The sequence below is a fragment of the Strigops habroptila genome, chromosome 3 (genome assembly GCF_004027225.2).
Source record: "Strigops habroptila isolate Jane chromosome 3, bStrHab1.2.pri, whole genome shotgun sequence".
Classification (NCBI taxonomy): domain Eukaryota; kingdom Metazoa; phylum Chordata; class Aves; order Psittaciformes; family Psittacidae; genus Strigops; species Strigops habroptila.
The window spans coordinates 24,085,997-24,106,192 of NC_044279.2; the positions used below are offsets into that span (position 1 = coordinate 24,085,997).

A 20,196-nucleotide genomic window follows, 5' to 3' on the forward strand; every position below is an offset into this window, starting at 1 on the left:
CGGAGTACCTGCCCTTCTTTTAGGCCTAATCTGTAGCAGTAAGCACACCCAGCATTGCATCCTACCTTCAGTAGTTAAGAGTCACTTTTTGCCCATTTTAGAAATCATACACACATGCTTATGAGTCTTTAGGGAAAGCAGAAAACAATAAAAACCCCCTCACACACGATACCGAGAAATACTAAATAAAACGAGGAAAGGGAAGCTTTCAAATGAAAGAAACTGGCATTCAAGGGAACTTGGGAATTATTGCAAAATCCTCATTTCCAAATAACTCTTTTAATCATATGAATGCCATTAACATTCCTTCTGCCCAATGAGGTCAGCTATCCAATATAATTTTTAAATAAATAAAAGCAGTAAGATCTTTTTAAAAAGGGTGAAATGATTCTACCCTGAAAAAAGAAAAAGGTCAGTGATGCACTGGCCGGAGAGCCTGGCTGTATGGTCCAGCTTTGCCCACACACTCCAGCCATGTCCCTTTGCAGCAACTGGGCAAGAGTGGCCAGGAGGTCCTGCACCTTCTCCAGGGCCCAGTGCCTTCATGGCCACTTCACTGTGGACAGTTCAGACATAGACAACATGGATACAGACGGCATCTCCTTCACCAAAGACTTGATTATTTTCCATAAGAAATGCTCAAGCACTCTACAGATCAGTGTGAGGAGTTAGCAGCTGCTATGAGAATCTTTTGTTTATATAATATAATAATATAAATACTACAGTATTTTGTATATTTTTATGTGTTTGCATACATATAAATATTTTTTCCTGATAGGGAATTCTGGTAATGCTTCAAAAGGCTAATTAAAACCAAGAGTTAACTGCACAGACCTAAGAAAATGTAATTGCTTCAGCTAGCTTCCCACTTACTAGTAGTTCAGAGCTAATATTAGTGCATCCAATGCACACATTTTAATTTGATTAGACATGTTGAAATGAGCCAGTGCTCATTTACAGGCCCCTGCGCTATATCCAAGTCTGTCAACAGAAGATTTGCTGTACTGTACCCCAGGCAAGGACAGCCCTCATATTGCACTCAGAAAACTCAGAGAGGGTCCTGTAACCATGGCAATCGACAGTAATACAAGATGGTCATCTGGATAGTTAGCAACTGAGAAACAAACCTGAGCTAAATTATTCAAATAGTATCAAGTCCGGCAAGTTACCAGTATCACCTTGCTGCATCAGAATTACTATAGGTCAGGTGGTATATAAACCCATTTACTTCTTGCAAACAGCAACAGGAGAAACTGCTAGGGACAAGCAAACTAAAATGAATTTAAGTCACAGGGTTATGAATCTGGCTGTCCTGCAGTGAGGATTAGAGTCCTGTACTGAGTAAGCACTGGTCCCCTGGGAATGTCACACAGGGTAAACTTCCAGCTCCTTCTAAAGTCATGCTTGTCCTGGACATTAGCTGTCAGTTACAGTTTATCACCTGTGAATATAATGCAGTATTCTGATTTCTAATGTGCTTTTCATAAGAAAAAAGTGGCTAATATTCCACCTTCTCGTTCCAACTTTCATAGTTTCATATTTTGTGGTTTTGTTATGTTATGTAGAATGTAAATTCTTCAATTTGATAGTCATTATCTGTGCCTCAGTGTGTAATAGAACAAATCCCTAGCATGAAGGTAATGATAACAACAGTAATCTTAGCTCATCCCAGAAGACAGTGTCATGCCAACACTGTAATCCGTTACAACATTCGGAACCACAGCATGTGGATTTACATAGGATGCTGGCTGCAGGCACTACAGCGATGCTGTGGCCTGAATGACAAGAAAACAAAGTTTGTTCTTTCACTCTGGATGTGAAGCTTTTCATAAGTATTGCTACAAAGAAATGAGGGAAATTAGAAGGCTTGATGAAATGATGAACACTGTTTCCTTTCCAGGGGTGCGCCATCCCTGGCAGCGTTCAATGCCAGGCTGGATGGGGCTTTGAGCAACCTGGTCTACTGGAAGGTGCCACTGCCCATGGTAGGGGTTTGGAACTAGATCTTTAAGGTCCCTTCCAAGCCAAACCACTGTATGAGTCTATGATTCTTATCCCCGAGAAAGGCCTCACACCTATGAGATGAGCTTGCTAAAAAGATTTTATAATGTTCTACCTTTTTACTGTGTAGAAACAAAAGCAATACAGTCAAGCAAGTGATTATAATAAAAAGTTTCTCCTTTCATAAAGAACTTTATTGTTTACAACTTACTGAAATCTTACAGCATCTATGAATCTTTATACACCAAAGAAAGTTTTAGAATAGTGATTTTCATGTAATTACATACTGCCATACACACATCAATAGTCATGGTAAGAAGCTGTTCTATGTATATTATGCATGAAAAAGATGCAAATACTGTTCCAGCTACACTCTAGTTGACATGTCTATCCTATCTATATGAATGTTACCTTGAAATCAAGCAAGAATAAATGAAAAGTATTTCATGGTTGCAGAAGACAAGAGATAAGACTTCCAGCCATGACAAATTAACTGCAAGCTTAAGTCAATGCTCCTGCTGGCAAATCTGAATATGTATTTCACAACTTTTCATCAGTTTTCTTCTTTGTGGTCCAGCAGCTGGTGTAGCTGAAAAAGCTACAAAAGCAATGGACACCATTACTGCTTACAATTGCAGAAGTACAAGTGATCTCAGCACTGAGAAACACAGGCAGTGTATAAGGTAAAACTGATACTAAGCATAGTAATGAGGAACAAGATGTGTGTACATTTTGCATTTCAAGAAGAAAATCACACTTGCGTAACCACTGAGAAGTTGTAGTAGTGATCAAAAGCGATGGAATGAGATGTGCAGGAAACCAATGGCAGGCTCTGGGCTGGGAACATAGGAAATTCCAGAAGGAACTGGAGTTCAGTCACAATGATCTAAATTATATTTGAGCAGCAAAATACATGTTTATTCATAAATTCTGCAAATACTGGAGCAGATATTGGTTGTGCCTACATTAGCAAGTAGTGCAGACCAATATGAGCAGATTTATAGCGTGAGGACCAGATGTCCATACCATATGTCTTTCAGAAGATTTTTACCTCATCCTACCTCTGATCCCATGGGCTGAACAGCCATCAGCTTCTTAAGTGCATTAGATATGTCCCTGAAGCACATTTCCTGTTTAGTATCAGTTGAGATGAACCTATGTCACGTGCTGTGAGACAGCTCTACCTTGCGAACCAAAGCTTGGCAAGTGGGGTACAGCCAGGATATTTGATTCTGAAGTCCACTCCCAATCTGAACTAAACTGTTAATGTAAATGCATCCAGCGTAGGCAGCAGGTGGTGAAACTGCTGCAGTTTACATGACTTGCAGAAAGCCAAAGCACAAGTGAAAGAACCAAATGTTTTTAAATAAGAGCAGATTGTTTTACTGTAGGTGTTATGATGGAAATCATAAATCAAACCCATGCCAGCCATTTTGAAAAATATTGCTGAAACTGAGCTTTGAAAATGAATTCCCCCAAACTGTGCTTTGGAAATATGAGAATAAAAAAAATGTGCACAATATATCTTCAAGAGTGCACTGAGAAAGCAATGTTTGTCAAAGCTGTCAGTGTAGAAGGTATAACTGACAATTCACAATGAATGAAAATGAGCCTCAACAAAACAGATTACAAGGTAATGGAAGACTGCCTACACCATAACCTTTACCACTCTTTCCCAGGGCAGCATACCCAAAGAAAATTCTCCTACCCTTTCTATCCAAGAAATACTCATACCTAACTCTGCCCCTCATCCTTAGTCCCAGTGACCATCCCTGCAACAAGTATCCATTTCCCCTTTTGGCCTCCATTTATATAGAATAATAGAATCATAGAATGGTTTGGGTTGGAAAGGAACTTAAGATCACCTAGTTCCAATGCCTCACACTACACCAGGTTGCTCAAGGCCCTGTCCAGCCTGCCCTTGAACACTGCCAGGGATGGAGCATTCACAACTTCCTTGTGCAACCTGTTCCAGTGCCTCACTACCTTCACAGTAAAGAGCCTCTTCCTTGTATCTAGCCTGAACTTCCTCTGTTTAAGTCTGAACCCATTACCCCTTGTCCTATCGTTACAGTCCCTGATGAAAAGTTCCTTTCCAGCATCCTTGTAGGCCCCCTTCAGATACTGGAAGGCTGCTATGAGGTCTCCATGCAGCCTTCTCTTCTCCAGGCTGAACAGCCCCAGTTTTCTCAGCCTGTCTTCACATGGGAGGTGCTCCAGCCCCCTGATCATCCTCATGGCCCTCCTCTGCTGCTGTCTTTAGAAGATCTGGCCCACAAGGTCTTACTGTACTTCTATCTTTTGTAAAAATACTTGGAAAAAAAACCATGTCAGACAATTCTCTGTGTGTCAGTATCCTTTGCAAGCGGAAAGGCTGAGCAGGTATGAAGACAAGCTGTGAAACTGAGTGGGCTCTGGTCCTCCCAGCAGCTTACCAGGAGAGAGGTTTTTCACCAGCTTCTGCTTTCACAATTATATAATTAGTTTTATAAATAGAGATTGGACAAATATAGAGGATGAAGGATATCCCCTCTGTGTGGACTGTTAATAATGGATTTGCCTTGTCAAATATGTTACTGACTTACCACTTTGAAGTGCTAAGTGATTTCAGGGGGTTTTTTTTAGAGCAAACACATTTTATCTAAGATATGAGAAATCAGAAATAAGGCCATGAAAAGATGTGGGTACTTGTACTTGGACAAAGTTTAAACTTAGATGCCCAATCAATACTGCTCTGAATACCAAACTGTAGAGCTATTCTTCTCCCTCCCGCCCCGCCTTTATTTCTGCTTCACTATTTAGACAGTGCATCCAAACTGGATGAACAGAGGAGATGGAGATCAACAAACTTCAAACTACTTCATACCATTAATAGCTACGGCATTTAGCTTATCCCCAAAAGTTGCACCATGCAGTCTCTCATCTTCCAAGACAGAAGAATTATTTCAATTCACACTCTGGATGAGTGTGCTACTGGCCCAAAGAGAGAAGTACTGCCAATGCTAATCCTGTGAATGTTACCATAGCTTATATCACAAAAAAAATGACATAAGGCACTGCATTCTAGGGAAACATTTTGGTTACCAAAAAAAAAGGAAGGTTTAAGGCTTACGTATTACTGAGTAAAAGATAATGCTTCAGCTTCACCTTGATTGTGAGGATTTTTAGGGTTTGTGTTTTTTGCCTTCAAAAGCCCCAATTACCCTCACAGCCTGTTCATGATTGGTCTGAAAAATTTTATAAAAATTCTTCAGATTGCAAAAGCCCAGACTTTAACAGGTGAAATTACTTGTCAGGACAGAGTCACAATTACAGAGAAGGAGTTTTGCCTTCCAGGTTTGGGCTTAGCCAATTATAATGCCCGTCTCAGTAATTTAATTGTTTCTGGGTTTTCCAAGACTGGATTGCTTGCCAATGTCTAGGTCAAAAATGAAATTATACTGGTTATGTTAAAGAGAGTCAGCCCTCTGAGTAACTGGATGACCATTGCAAAAAAAAAAATTTTAATAGCACTGAAACCCTCAAAGTTCGACACTAATAAAGTAACTTGCTTTTAAATGAGCAGGAGCCAAATATATTTATCCCATGGATTTTTTTTGGCATGCATACAGGAACAGAGAAATGAATGCAGTACATTTTCTTACTGTTGGGTGTAATATTTCAAATAAAGCAAACAGAATCAACAAAAAATCCTAGTTCCTTTGCAACTAGATGCATTCAGGCACGCCAAAACTTCTAATCTATTATTTTGTTTAGTGCCTTATTTGTCATTTTTGTATCTAAGTATCAGCATAAGTACATTGTATTCTGTGTATTGTGTGCTTGCTCACAAAAAAAGACAGTATGCACTGTATAAACACAGACAAATACAGGCTTTTCCTCAGGAGAATATCCTAAAACATGGCACAGCACTAACTTGTCTTCAGCTGAGCTCTGCTAAATTAATCTTCTCTATTCCTCATGTAAAACATGCTGGACCCCTTACCCCTTATTAAAATCTAACATAGAAGATGAATCAGGAAAATTCTGATGAAACATTTTGTTATCTTGAGATTATTAGATCTTTCATCTTTTGTTTATTTATTTGAACATAAACTTTATGCTTCCTTCACATCTATGGTAACTCAGACATTGCTCTATAAAACAATCAAAAAGCACGTGAGTGAGAAAAATGTTTTCACTTTATCCCCACAGAAAAAAACCCAAACTAATCAGATAGAATACACCACCATTTTCGAGGTACAATGGAAAACTGTAATCAGTATTATTAATACTGTGTCTGTCTGGTGATTTTTCTTCCTGGAAGTTAGTCTGATGATTCATAGTCAGAATAAGTGAATTACTGAGAAAAATGCGTAGGAGGATAAATGCCAATGGACAGCTTTCTTTCAATATAGCAGCGGTTTGCTGTTCCTCTTCTCTTTCTTTCACTCCCTGATAAATCTGATCATGGCAGGCTAGTTAGTTAGAAAATATATAATCAAACACTTCTATGTTAGAGAAAAACAGATTATCGTTGATGCTCCATTTGCAGTGCACTCAATGGGATAGCTGTTTAGACTAGGGGAAGGATTATGGGAGAGACTCAGTCAACCTTTCAAGATACCTCTTTTCTATTATTCTCATCCCATTGCTCCTGAATTTGCATATAACTGCTGCTAGATAATCATGTAGCAATATATAATGAAAACTTGCCATGTAATTTTTCATAATTAATGTAGCGTTAGGATCTGAGCTATATTTTTCAAGTAAGTATTAAGGAAGGAAATTTGGTACAGGGCCAAATTGGAAAATGTCCAACGTAAAAGAAACATATTCTTCTTCCTGCTTTTATTTCATCTTTAACAATATGTGAAGCCCTGAATACCTCCAAACCTTGCTCCAAGGAATTCAGGTTGTAGCAATGATTTCCTTTACCTCTAGTAATACTTAAGATAATGAAAGTGAGTACAACGCCGTTGAGTGACACAGATCATTCCAAGATCGCAGATAACCAGAGCTGAAAACAACTGGAATACATGGAGCTGACTCGCTTTTAGGCTAAAACATAGGCAATGCCCTTTGGCCAGCGCTGAGGAGCATGGCCTATTCCTTTCACATACCCTACAGCTGCACTTTTTTCATGCTGCATATCACAAAATTAGCTGTCAATTTTGTGTCATGGCAATGTCAAAGGCTTGTATGATCTTTCACAAGCAGAGGAGTCCCCACCTGGTTTTGAGCTGTTTCGTATACTGCTAGCAAGGAAGGACAAATAAAATGGAAATCCTGCAGGCTATGTGTTCTAAAGCCACCCCTGATTTGCAAAATAAAAGCAACAGCTTTCCAATATGGTACAGCCCATCACAGTTCAGCTGTACTTCCTGAAAGAAATCTTACTCTCAGACTTACAGGTACTGCACAGCAGTGGATGTACATTGTTGGTGAACATGGGCATAAATGAAGCTTATGGCACAACCTTCTGTCCCCTATTGTGCAAGTACCATTCTATTAGAAACATAAAGGCTGCATATGACAAAAATCATGTGGACTCAAAGCTTGCACAAGTTTTAAACAGAAATGAAAAATGCACTTTAAAGGACCATCAGCTTGAGCAAAGAAAGAGGAAGCAACAATCTACTTTAAGTGTAGCATTTAGCATCTATCTGATAAGTGAGAGTTGATGTAGTCCCAGGAGATGAGCACAATGAAACCCACCTCCAACAGGAGGAAACCTCTTGTTTACCAAAGTAAAGATCACCATCTAGGTCTAATGAATTGTACTATGACAGTCTTGCTTTTCATTCCGCGTTATTACAAGGCAAGTTCTGCTGTATTTTAGAAATTATCTTGGGTGGCAGAACCAGGCACTCAGTATAGAAACAAAATGCAACAAAGAATTTTAAAAGAGAGCATGTTATTTCCTCCTTCTCAGCTTCTGAACAGATCAACACATCTAACAATGTATCTCGGTTTTCACCAAGAAAACCAGTAAGGTTTCCTTTTCTCTCCTGTTGTATGACCTCCTCTCTTTCCCCACTCCACTTCCCGCCCCTTCCCTTCTTCCTTCTTCCTTCTTCCTTCCTTTCCTCTCTTTCTTCCCTTTCCTCCCTCCTCCCGGACCACTAAATGATAATGAGTACTCTGTTTAGTTCCATGAAAAGTCCTGTGGTGGTATACCACAGCGGCACTTGTTCCTCTTACCAAACACGTGCATTATGATGTTGCTATCATCTAGGCAAACAACTTTTGACAGTACTAGCCTATCTACAAGAATAATATATCTCATAAAGGCCACAGTTATAAGTTCTGATCCAAAGCCTGCTGAAGTATATGAATAAATCATCAGTAGGTTCTCTGGGCTTAGGATCAGATTAGCTGTGCATACATAAAAAATCACTACTAAACACTACTGGTGGAACAGTGGATGCAAAAATTCCACAAACAGCCATGAAAAAGGTTGGCATTTACCCTCAAACAGCAAAGAGGCACTTACTTCAACTATAAAGAATAACAAAAAGATCCTGAAAAGCAAGGACAAAGCAAGAAATAAACTAAAGTGAGACAAATATAAGGAAAAAAGTATAGTCCAGTAAGGATTACTGAATTATATCACGGGTCAGCAACTGCCAGCAGATAAATTACCCTGATGTTCAAAAGGACATAGAAGTAATTCTGGTTTTTAATCCCCAGGTTCCCATTTTTGCAGAGCTTCAATTTTTATAAAATGAAGCTTCTACATATCTCCAGATGAACATAATACCATAGGAAAGTGGTTATTTCTTTTTAGCATCTTCTAGTAGAATCTGACATCACACTTCTGTGGGAATTTCAATACATACAATGTTTGCATAATGGTAAAGATAAGAGGAGGTGATGGGTGGGAATTTGTTACATAGTATTATATTGAGCCATATGGATTTCATATACCTGAGCCATAGCTGTATGTGTGCTCATCTAACCAATTTATTATCAGATTTTATTTTTACTTTAGGAAGCCAATTCTAGTTCATAAAATAGCTCTTCAGAAAGGACTTTGACTGAAATAACAAAAACTTAAATCCTCTTTCCCTTTCCTTCCAAAAATAAAAGAAAATCCTTTGAAAAATGTCAAAAACCAATCCCCTCCTAACATTCCACAAACCTGCCTGCACTAATGGTATTACTTTATTGGGACTAAGTATAATTTCAGTGTTATCATTACACTTCCATTTTGACCACAGACTTCATAACAGATACTTTCAGAACTGCCACAGACATGTCAGTGGATGTATATGACTCTTCCTCTGATAATATTCCATGTTAAATTTAAATAATACTATTATGTGATTAGACTTTTTTTTTAGACTATTACATCCTCAAAAACACTCTTTGCCAGCTCTTCCATTGAGTGAGGTTTTACCCAGCCTTGACTTGGTAACAGCATTATGTAAATTACACAGCGGATATTTCTTCCAAGTATTTTTTGCACAAATATGTTGTGTGAATCTCTGTTTTTCCCTTGCAGATCTATAAAAGGCCGAACCAGTAAATCTTTCAGTCACTTTCCATGCTGAGTAGTTATTCTTAAGAGTGCATAGCTGAAACCTATCGAGCAGCAGGAGTATCTTACCTCAGATGGGGAACTCACTGTCCATTAATAGCTTCACAGCTCTTCCATTCTACCCTATAGTGGAATCTTTGAAATGAGAATGGAAGCCGCATTAACTGCTACAGAGGCACACATGTAATTCATGCATCTCTGGGCAATTGTGGTCTCGCATCTGCCTTAGTCAGATGGCAGTAAGTTCTTGGCCCTCTCTGAGTCTTGTGATGCTAAAACTGGCCTAAAATGTCGTGCTGCTGTTAGGAGCACTGCTTTTTACCCCACATTTTCTGAATCTAAGATTTAATTTGTTGCACTACTCATATTGAAAAAAAAAATAGAAACTGTCACCTCATCTACTCCCCCTGAACAAAAATTCATAGCGGGAATTCCAGTTTTCATCTCAGTATTGCTTTAAATTCACTAAATACTTTAATGGCTTAGTATTTCTTTTTTTTTTTTTTTCTTTTTATCTATGGCTATTACACCGAATAATCAAATTCCATGAAGATTTGTGTCATTATTTTTCTTTTTCTTTTCTCTGAGGAGAAAAAGATATTCTCCTTTAATTTCTACACACAGGAAAGTAGAAGAGGATCAGAGAAGCATGTTACTTTCTTTCTTCACATTATTATCCAGGAATCAAATATGTAGGGTACTTTTTACCCCCTGCAGATAAATGTTTTACTAAGTAAACCATTCAAGGAGGAAGATATATATAGCATACTTTATCACAGCTGGATAAATTCAAGGCATGTTTCTTGATTCATTTATGTATTTTAAGCAGGAAGTTGGTATGGCAGAAGCAAGAGGAACACACGGTATTCCTGGCACAATAACATCATCTAACCATTACACCTTTCCCCAGTGCAGAGGAGCAGTTATCTTCTGCCACAGAGTTACGCTGTCATTCACATAAAGGAAACTAGCGAGTCCTAAGAGGGGGTTGGATGTACACAAGTGACTTTAGTACCAAGTGATCCCAAGTATTGAAGAATCCAAACACTTCTAGATTTGTGGAGGGCTTCTATTACAAGCAGATTAAGTTTTATTGGAATTTTATCTACTGCTAGATAGATAAATAATACTGCTAGATTTTATCTCCTCTACTTTTCTCCCTTAGTGAAAAGTATCAATTTCATGCTCAGCAAATAGTTTATGCTACCCTAAACATGTTATCTTGAATGTAAATGTTATTTTGTTATGTTACCTTGAAAAGCGCACTTACAATTACTGAATTATTCCACAGGAAAAATTTCCTGACAAGAATCTTCTTGTTCAGTCTGCAAGGAATTGGACAGCCGTAATGGAAAATAACCCCAGGTCTGTAAGCTGTTAGGACAAAATCTCCCTGATACATGTCTATTGTGCAGCTAATTGAAATGTAGCTGATCAAGCTCAAGAGACCAAGCCACATTACAGTTCATAGGTATCCAAATTTTCACCAAAAGCTCCCTAAATACTCTATCACTGCCTGTGCTCTGAGGCACTGTCAGTTTGGCTAAGCTGAGCAACCAAAATCAAAGCTCAGTTTGGATTCACAGACTAATCATCCCTTGCCACAACCTCCCAAGGCGCTAGCCAGAATGTGTCTAGTGAGTCTCAGACTGTGAAGCCAACAGCACCAAGATAAAAACAAAGCTCTGCAGCTGCACCTCCTGCCATTCAATAACATTCAAGTGGATGCTCATTTTAATACAATATCCCAGCAGATACAGCCAGGCAGTGTATTCAGGAGAACATGAGTTAAATACCCTCCTCAGCCCCAAAAAAATTATTCATGATCCATATCTTGCATTTCCCATGACAAGGTCTGAGAATAAGGGAAGGAGAACAAACCATTGCCAGTGCTGTGACATGGTGAGGCTAAAAATTCAAGAATCAAGAAGATGAGGATTAAGAAGGATGATTTTGTAGACCAGCAGCTGGAGCATTCAGCAACGAAACAGTAGGGATGACACAACTGGGCTTCGACAGGCACCTTTCTGCTAATTGTGGATTTCAAGGCAAGCAACTCCCTCTTGTGTTGTTCAGGTGCCTAATGTAGGTGCCTAACCTTGAATTGTGAACTTAAAGATATTTGTTTCCTATTATCCCTAGTCATCAGTGCTTTTACAATGGAACATGATAAATCTTTGTGCACTTGTGAAGACTACACAGGAAATTACTGCAAAAAAACTACCACATTTCAAATTTGCATCTTAGATTATTCCACATGTAGCTTCCACTGGCATGCATAAATGCTAAAGCATAGTCTAATTCTTCTATAGTATTTCTCTGGTGTTTTGGTTCTCATTTGAACAAGGCCTCAGTGCCACAACCAGATCCATGTGGACAGCCAGCTATTCTTGTCACAGAAGTCATAGCCACAAAACACCTTGTATATCATTAGCCTGTTCATATAAATAGATCCTATTTCAGTGGCAAATCAAACCCCACTATTAATGCAATCAGAGAAAGTAATTGTTAAAAATAATTAAATACAATAAATTTCTAATTGTATATTTGCTATTCCAACACAACGGCTAGTGTAAACAATGTGGCATTTAACACAAATAGCACTGCATGAATGAAGAGATTTCTGATACAGTTCCATGACTGTTCAATCACAGAATCATAGAATACAGGGTTAGAAGGGACCTCAAGCATCAACTGATCCAACCTTTCTTGGCAAAGTATGACCTAGACTAGGTGTCCCAGCGCTCTGTACAGCTGAACATTGAAAGTGGCCAGTGTTGGAGAATCCACCACTTCCCTGGGGAGATTATTCCAATGGCTGATAGTTCTCATCGTGATAAATTTCCCTCTTGTGACCAAAGTCACAAGACCTCTATTGATCAAAGTGTGTATCAAATGATGTTTAATTCCTGTATTCTCAAACAAGAAACTCAGATTGCATATAAAAAAATAATAATCAAGAAAATCAGAGAAGAAAACCTCACCTAGATTACACAAAGTATAAATGAACCACTTACTTTTTTAAAACATATACAAGGCCAGAATTTCTAGCTTAGGCATATCGAAGTTATACTAAAGCCCAAGTACTGAATCTATATCTCTTGGTCATTTTGAAGATAGGAAAACATTAGTCTTCCTTGTGAACGACTTGCATGACATTTACACAAAGAATTCAATCTGAAGAGGCTGATCAAAATCCCCCTGTAGGTTAATTATACGATTCTTCCACATCAATTCTAAGATAGGGAATAGCATGTTAGATTAGGAAAATGTGGGAGCTCGGGGGTGGGAAAGCAAGGCAAAAGCACTATGTAAATGAGAGTTTCTGAGAAAATGCAGAGACAGCTTCTTGCATATGTAATTGTGAACTCTTTCTTTAATAATTTCTCTCTGCTGTAGGCAGCAACAACCTTTCCCTTCATGAGAATCAGCTTTATCTTGGAATAATACCCAGAATCGCATTTCCAGTACAGCCTATCTCCTTGTGGGGAAACATCAAATCTAGAAGACTCAGGGAGAGGAGATTCCATGGAATTCTTTCTGCAAAGAAAAGACAGTTTTGACTTTACAGAAAATACTGCCAGTCTGTGACTGTGAGTCACAGGAGATCTTTTGAAAATGAGGGTTTTTTCCCTATATTGCTTCTACTTCCGTTAATATCCTGTCGCACCACGGTTCTGATAAATAATTCCTCGACCAGTAGTGGTTGTTGAAACTCTTACTCTGTGAAGACTTGTCATACAAACCTGTATTGAGATTCGCTCACCTTTGTCATCTCTTAGCTTGTCATTCTTCTAATTCCTTCCTTCCTTCTCCAGTTTAGTCATGATGTCTTTTGTGTGAGACTCTACTCAGAATCACAGAACCACAGAATGGCTGAAGGTGGAAGGGACATCTAGAGGTCACTGTCCAATCCTCTTGCTCAGACAAGGCCACCTACAGCCAGTTTCCCAGAACCATGTCCAGCCGGCTTTTGACTCTCTCCAAGAATGGAGACTCCACAACCTCTTTGGGCAACTTTTGACAGTGCTCAGTCACCTTCACAGGCAAAAAAGTGTTTCCTGACATTCAGAGGGAACTTCCTGTGTTCCAGTTTGTGCTCATCACCTTACCCGGACTCTCTCCAATGACTCTCTTGTACTAAGGAGCCCAGAACAGTACTCCAGGTGTGGCCCCACCTGGGCTGAGGGGAAGGATCACCTCCCTCAACCTGCTGGCAACATTTCTCCTAATGCAGCCCAGGATAACATTAACCTTTGTTTTTGCTGCAAGGGTACATTGTTGGCTCATGTTCAACTTGGTGTCCACTAGGACCCCCAGGTCCTTTTCCGCAAAGCTGCTTTTTAGCTGGTTGGCCCCCAAAGCGTGCTGATGCATGGGGCTGCTCCGCCCCAGCTGCAGGACTTTGCACTTGCCCTTGTGGAACTTGATGAGGCTCCTGTCAGCCCATTTCTCCAGCCTGCTGAGGTCCCTCGCCAGTCCTCCCAGTTTGTATCATCAGCAAGATTTTTGAGGGTACATTCTGTCCCCTCATCTAGATCACTGATGAAGATATACAGTAATACTCTTTTCCCATTATGCTGGACCTTGTAAAGAAAAAAAATAATATGGACTTTTGATGCCAAGTCAGAAAGAAAACCGTTCACCAGAGCTGCATAAGCTATACCAGAGCTTAGAGCTCCTGAGGTATTACAAATGTTTTGCATAGCCATCCTCGTCACCTCATCTCATTTATGGGATCCACAAAACCTGGGGAAGAGTTGTGCATACAACTCCACAGGTTGGAAAATTATATTCCATGACCGCAATGGCAATGTCAGGAAGCGGAGTGCTCTCCTTGCCAGCCTCTGTGCTATCAACCTGTAATATTACTGCCATCCTAGCAAACCAAAATACTGAGGACACTGTGAGGGACTCATGACACTAGCATTCAGTATCACATTAAGGGGGGTTTTGTTGACAAGTGTGTCCTTGTCTTACTTCTTAGCTGAGCAGAATTTAATTGAAATGCATTTCCTGAGAACACTTGATCACTGTTCAAATCATCCTCAACTTGCAGGCACAGAGTGCTATGGGAGCTTTACTCCCTGCCCTTGCCCACTCTCCATTCCCATGCCATTTGACTTGACTACAGCTGCATACCTGCATAAACTCACTGCTTCAGATTAGGTATGACAAGTCCCTGTTCCACAATAAGTAGAGCCCATTGAAAGACCATAAAGCATGATCTTGCCTTTAATTTGGTACATAATTTAATGTGGTATTCGGACAAACTTTTAGCTGCATAAAATAAATATTGCCATTACACACACCACAATGGTTCCCTTGTTAATGTGCTGCTGCTGCTTGCTAAAAATTTGGCAGCTGCATTTCTCCGGATGTGTTACTTAAATGGCCATTTAGGGTGGAGAATTTCCATCCTCTGCTTACACAGTTTTATAGTTCTTATCCTTGTATATACTAGGCATTTGCTAGAGCATAAATATATAAGATCTTACTCTATTTTAATGGGTTTTGAAAACAAACTGTTTCTTAACAACTATTGCAGGAAACAAAGTGACATCAGCAGTATAGTGCTGTCTCTTTCGCATCTGCACAGGACTGAAATGGTGGTAGCTGACACTGAAAACAAATTTAGCAATTTTCAGTTGTGTTGGCCTAATAAGTGGTTAAGGGATACCTTATGGGGGAGCTAAAGAAAGGAAGAACATGCATTCAGGACAGGCGATTAGAGTTGTGTGTTCCTGTGAAGCATTAACTTGACAGCCATGTACAAGTCCATGGTATTTTTGTTCTCCCCTCTCTACTGGGGGTATTATTTCAAATAGGGTTGTCAGTTTGCAAGTCTGGCATCTACTTACATTGTTTAAAAATCTTACAAGACCCCCCATTAGAATAATGGGTCCTGACATATGTTTCCTAATTTGTTGTATGATATAACTACTGTGGACAACTGTAATCATACTCCAACTGTTTCTTTAGAAAGAGATTCTTAAAAAATTGCTGAGATGTAATCTGCATCCGTGATGGTATAAACAATACGTCCTGTGGGATGACAGCATTAATATTTTATGAATAACTCCTTGCACAGCCTCCTACATGAGCTGTGGAATGTAAAAACAACCTTCATTGAAGCAGAGGATGAAAAATAAGTGGATATATAAATAACCTTTAAGAAACATTTAGCCATTTCAGCATTTCATAAACTGCATTTCTGCTTAAGATTTTGGCTTTTAAACTGCAGGTTTGCTGCCCTGCATAGAGTTTAAAGGATGCTTGCTGCCAACTTGCAACCTGGTCAGTCATTTTCAAGAGAATCAGATTACTTGGCTTGAGGGATCACATTTGTCAGCCTTTGAGGTTTGAGAATCACGTTGCCTATTTTAAAGGATGTTTTTATGTTTTTCTCCTGAGCATCTGTATGCTATAGTTTCACTCAAACAAAAAGAGGAAACTGAGAGGGAAAGCACACTTAAGCTTTTGGATAGGCTTAATGCAATACATCTAGTGCAATTGGTGAAATATGCTACACAGCTGAAGGCAAAGAGTCTTGCAGGGGGAGATCCAAGGTACATAACTTATATGCCTCTCTCCTCACTGGCTATATTGAAGGCAGGCACCTTCCAGAGGGCAATCCAATCTGTCCAGTTCAGTTAGCTCTCTCTTAATGGTAATGGGGATGATGGCCACAGATAAGATACTGCTGCCTCTGCACTAGTGGTTAGAATACTGAACGACTTAAATACTTGGGTTTATTCTTCCTGAAGGAGTTATTCCAAGACATTAGGAAAATGCCTAACCAGTAAAAGAGTAGTGGCTGTCCCTTCCAAAAAGACTGGGCTGCTGTGGCATCTGGGCAACAAGAGACCTCAGCTCTCAAGCTGAAAAGAAGTCTGATTTTCACCTGCTGGTTATAGCATTTAGAGGAGGGGAAGGAGGGCAAGGGAACAGCCTAAAGTCTGGTTTCTTCTTCTAGGTCTTTTTTTTGCTGTTTATTCAAAGACAATCTAATTTGAGAGGTGGAAAAACTGCATATGGAACCCCGATTCCAGTGAGGTGCTCTTATTTGCAGGGAAACTGCATCATACTGTAGGAAGAAGGGGCTGTAGGAGGTTACATAGAGTAGTTACAGCTCATGCAGGAGCCTGCAGCTTTGAAGACTGTAAGCTGTAAACTGGAGTGTGGAAGATGGAGAGCACCAATAGGTAAAAAGACAATTGAATGCATTTCCAAAGGGCATTTTAAGAGAAAAGTGTTGTTTGACTGTATATTTCATTTGACTTTAACTAATTAATAGTAGTGGATGCTTTCTTTGAAAATAAAAAAACTCAACAAGTGATACTTGAGCCTGACGAGTATGATGCCCTCATGCAGAGACATACAGCCCTGCTCCTCATACACACCAGCACTTCTGTGCTCTGCTTCCAGAAAGAAGCCAGTGATTTCTGACAACTAGAATAGCCACTTCATGGGTCACGGAAAGATGCCAGAGTGAAGAAGAAAAAAGTCTGCGAAGTGACAGAGACATTTTTTTCTTGACTGTATCTCTGTCTTTAAATAAGCCAAGTGCAAAAGTCTGTAAATTGCAGTGTCTTCACTTCCCAAGGGACTGCTTAGCTAGAATCAGGTCCTAAATGTGTAGTTAAAAGAGCATCTACTTAAATGTGCTCCTAAAATGTGCCATCTTATAAAAGTATGCTCAGAACATCCAATGATATCATTGCTCTGGGCTGCTCAGCAAACAGAAAGTGATTTGTGTTTGAAAGAACATATACAAAAGGTTGATAAGCATATGCAGGTGCAAGCCTGACATTTAAAAAAGTTATTACAACTGTTTTTTCTAGATCTGCTATTGTTAGGTTGGTTTTGCTTGTAGCTACTCCATTTCTAGGCATATATTCTGGCTCCATTATGCAGTATCATGATACACAAAAGAAACATTATCCTCCCAGGGACACAGGTTCACCACATACCATGGTGCAACCACCTCTGGGAATCTTACAAGGAACTCATCAGCTAGGCAGAAAGCAAAAACGTGTGACATGAAGGAAACTGATTCACCAAGGACAAATGCGTAGCACCACTGGCGCACCGTGCTGCTTGAAGGAAGCTGTGGAGGTGTTCTGAGACAGCATGCTGGCAAAGCTGATTTCTCATATTATCACATTGATGTAAAATGTGAATGCTACAATAAGCACAGAGTGCCCACTTGAAGCCCCTAGTTGGGTGAACTGGTGATGCTGTGCAGCTGCATTGCTATGGCAGGACTGCAGAAGGTTTGATGAAACGACAGGCTCATTCCACACTGCCTACAAATACAGAGGATGCTAAAAGCAGTACAAATACCTAACCCTTGGGCTGCTCTGATGGGAAGGTCAGCAGGTTCCAGCTGCTGACAGCCCGGATGCTCAGAGCTGCTCAGCAGCAGGAGAAAGAAAGCACTGCCAGCCCTTGATGCCCTACCATAAAGAGCTTTTCTATCAATCAGACAGAAGCAGTAAGCATGCACGACTGCAAGTTTGCAGTAGTCCATGACACAGAAAATGAATCAATTTGATCTCAAATTGTATGCAATAACTGTCCAAAGAAAAACAAATCACTTTTTAATGTCCATGCACAGCAAATGAGTTTGGGTTTCAAAATGGAATCCAAAAGCTTTGGAGGAGTAAATGGTTGATAAGGCCCAGAAAAAGTTATGAACTTAGAGTTACAAGAAATCTTCCATGTCAAATTCGAATTGCAGATGCAAATCAGCCAAGCCTAGAAACAAGCCTTGTGCCCTCACACAGATGTTTCTGCCCCATTATATCCTACTGTATTTCCATTTGAAATAAGTACAGTAGTCTAAATCACCTAGTAAATTAATTCAACATATATTTAATGTCAGGGCATGGTGGTTAGAGCTTGCTCAAGAAACACCTGCCCTAGACAGAAAGTGAGCTGACAAAATAAAAGCTACCTCATAATTCCAGGTACAAAATGAGACATATTAGGGCTTTCAGAGAAAAGATTGTGGTTTGGTTTTTTGTTTGTTTGTTTGGTTTGTTTGTTTGTTTTGGGTTTTTTTGGAATATTTTTTTTTTTTCCAGAAGAGAGAAGTTCTACATTTTTCTGGGTCTCATTGTGATAAACATTTTTGTCTGGAATACTCCCCATAGTCTTTCCTCCCACAGCCCTAAACAGTCAAAAATGGGGAAATGACCTAGCATAGAAAATTATTTTCTTAGACTTAGACTGATGATTATCAAAATAGTAAAGGCCTGAAAATCTGGGTAACTTCAAGAATGGTTGGTGGTATTCTCTTTGTCTATGCAACAACATACACTCTAGGTGTTGTCTGAAAGATTATTAAATAGGGTCTTAAGCTACCCCAAAGCATTACAAATCTGTAAGACTGAAAGTTCATCTGAGTCCTTTCCTTCCTTACAGGATCAAGCATAATCAGAATATCCCTCACTAATGATTGTCTTCTCCGTGTTTTCAAAGAGCTTCAATGAGAGGGATTCCACAGCCTTCTTAAGCAACCTGAGTTTAGCTATTCTTGCACCTAGTTTTTTCTAATATTGCACCTAGATCTCTTCTTCAAATTAAACTGAGTCATCCTTGTCACTTCAGTGGAATGGAGAGCAACTGATCACTTTTAACAACTTTTAAATATTTGAAGACTATTATTGTAACTCCCTTTCTATACTATTTCCTTCAGTTTTTGTCCAAGGGATTTTGGCCTTTCTTAGACCCCCTTCATTCTTTTTACTTTTTTTTCTGGACTTTCTCTCAATTTGTCACTGTCTTTTCTACAAGTGTGAGGCCCAAGGATGAATACAGAAGAACAGCTGAGACCTTCCTAGTGACAAGTAGAGCAGAATAATTGCCTCCCATGCCTTATACACCATTCCTGTTAATTTACCTCAAACCAGGATTGCCTTTTTTGCAACAATAGCATATTGTTAATTCAGATACCATTATAGCTAATGCCATATAGCCAGCTAAGCAGGCAGTCCCCATTTTGCATCTATATGCTTGATTTTCTCTCCCAATTGGAGTATTTTGCTCTTACTGTTACCATTGCATTGACAAATTCTATTTGATTGCTTTCAGAACATTCCTCCAATTCGTCAAGCTCATTCTGAATTCTGATTATGTCACCCAAAATTCTTGCTACTTCCAGCATGGTGTCCTCCAAGAATTTGCAAATGCCCTCTCTTTCTTCTGTCATCTGAGATGTTAGTGAAAATACTGAAGATATCATATCCAGGGAGAAGCTTTGTTGGATATATCTTGATATGCTCTATGAAATGACTTTATATTTTCATATTATTACCATTAATTTTGTAAAAGTCTCCATCACTCTTAGTTGTGCAGAAAAAGCTACACTTGCTTGCACTAATTTGGATCCGGTACTGCCATAGACTGAAACAATAGCTCTGGAAAGTGTAAATTGAACCATTCATCTCAGTAAGATATTAAATATGAAGTTTCAGGACAATTAAACATCAACATTAATTTTCACTGATGATCAACTTTGTAGAATCAAGCTAATAATACACTTGCAATTTCTCTTATAATGTAAAATAATGAGGGGTCTGGACAGGGACAGGCTAATTGCCACTGGGTATTGGGGAGGGATTCCTCACCTAACTGCCAAACACTTCTAGCTTTGCTATGGGAATTTT

The 20,196-nt window shown here is 39.3% G+C and overlaps 1 protein-coding gene across 5 annotated transcripts in view; it reads right to left on the minus strand.

The window, feature by feature from the left end:
• The window catches only part of PTPRZ1 (protein tyrosine phosphatase receptor type Z1), a 142,770-nt gene that overhangs the window by 70,413 nt on the left and 52,161 nt on the right, over positions 1–20,196 (minus strand). The gene's annotated exons all lie outside the window — the stretch shown is intronic.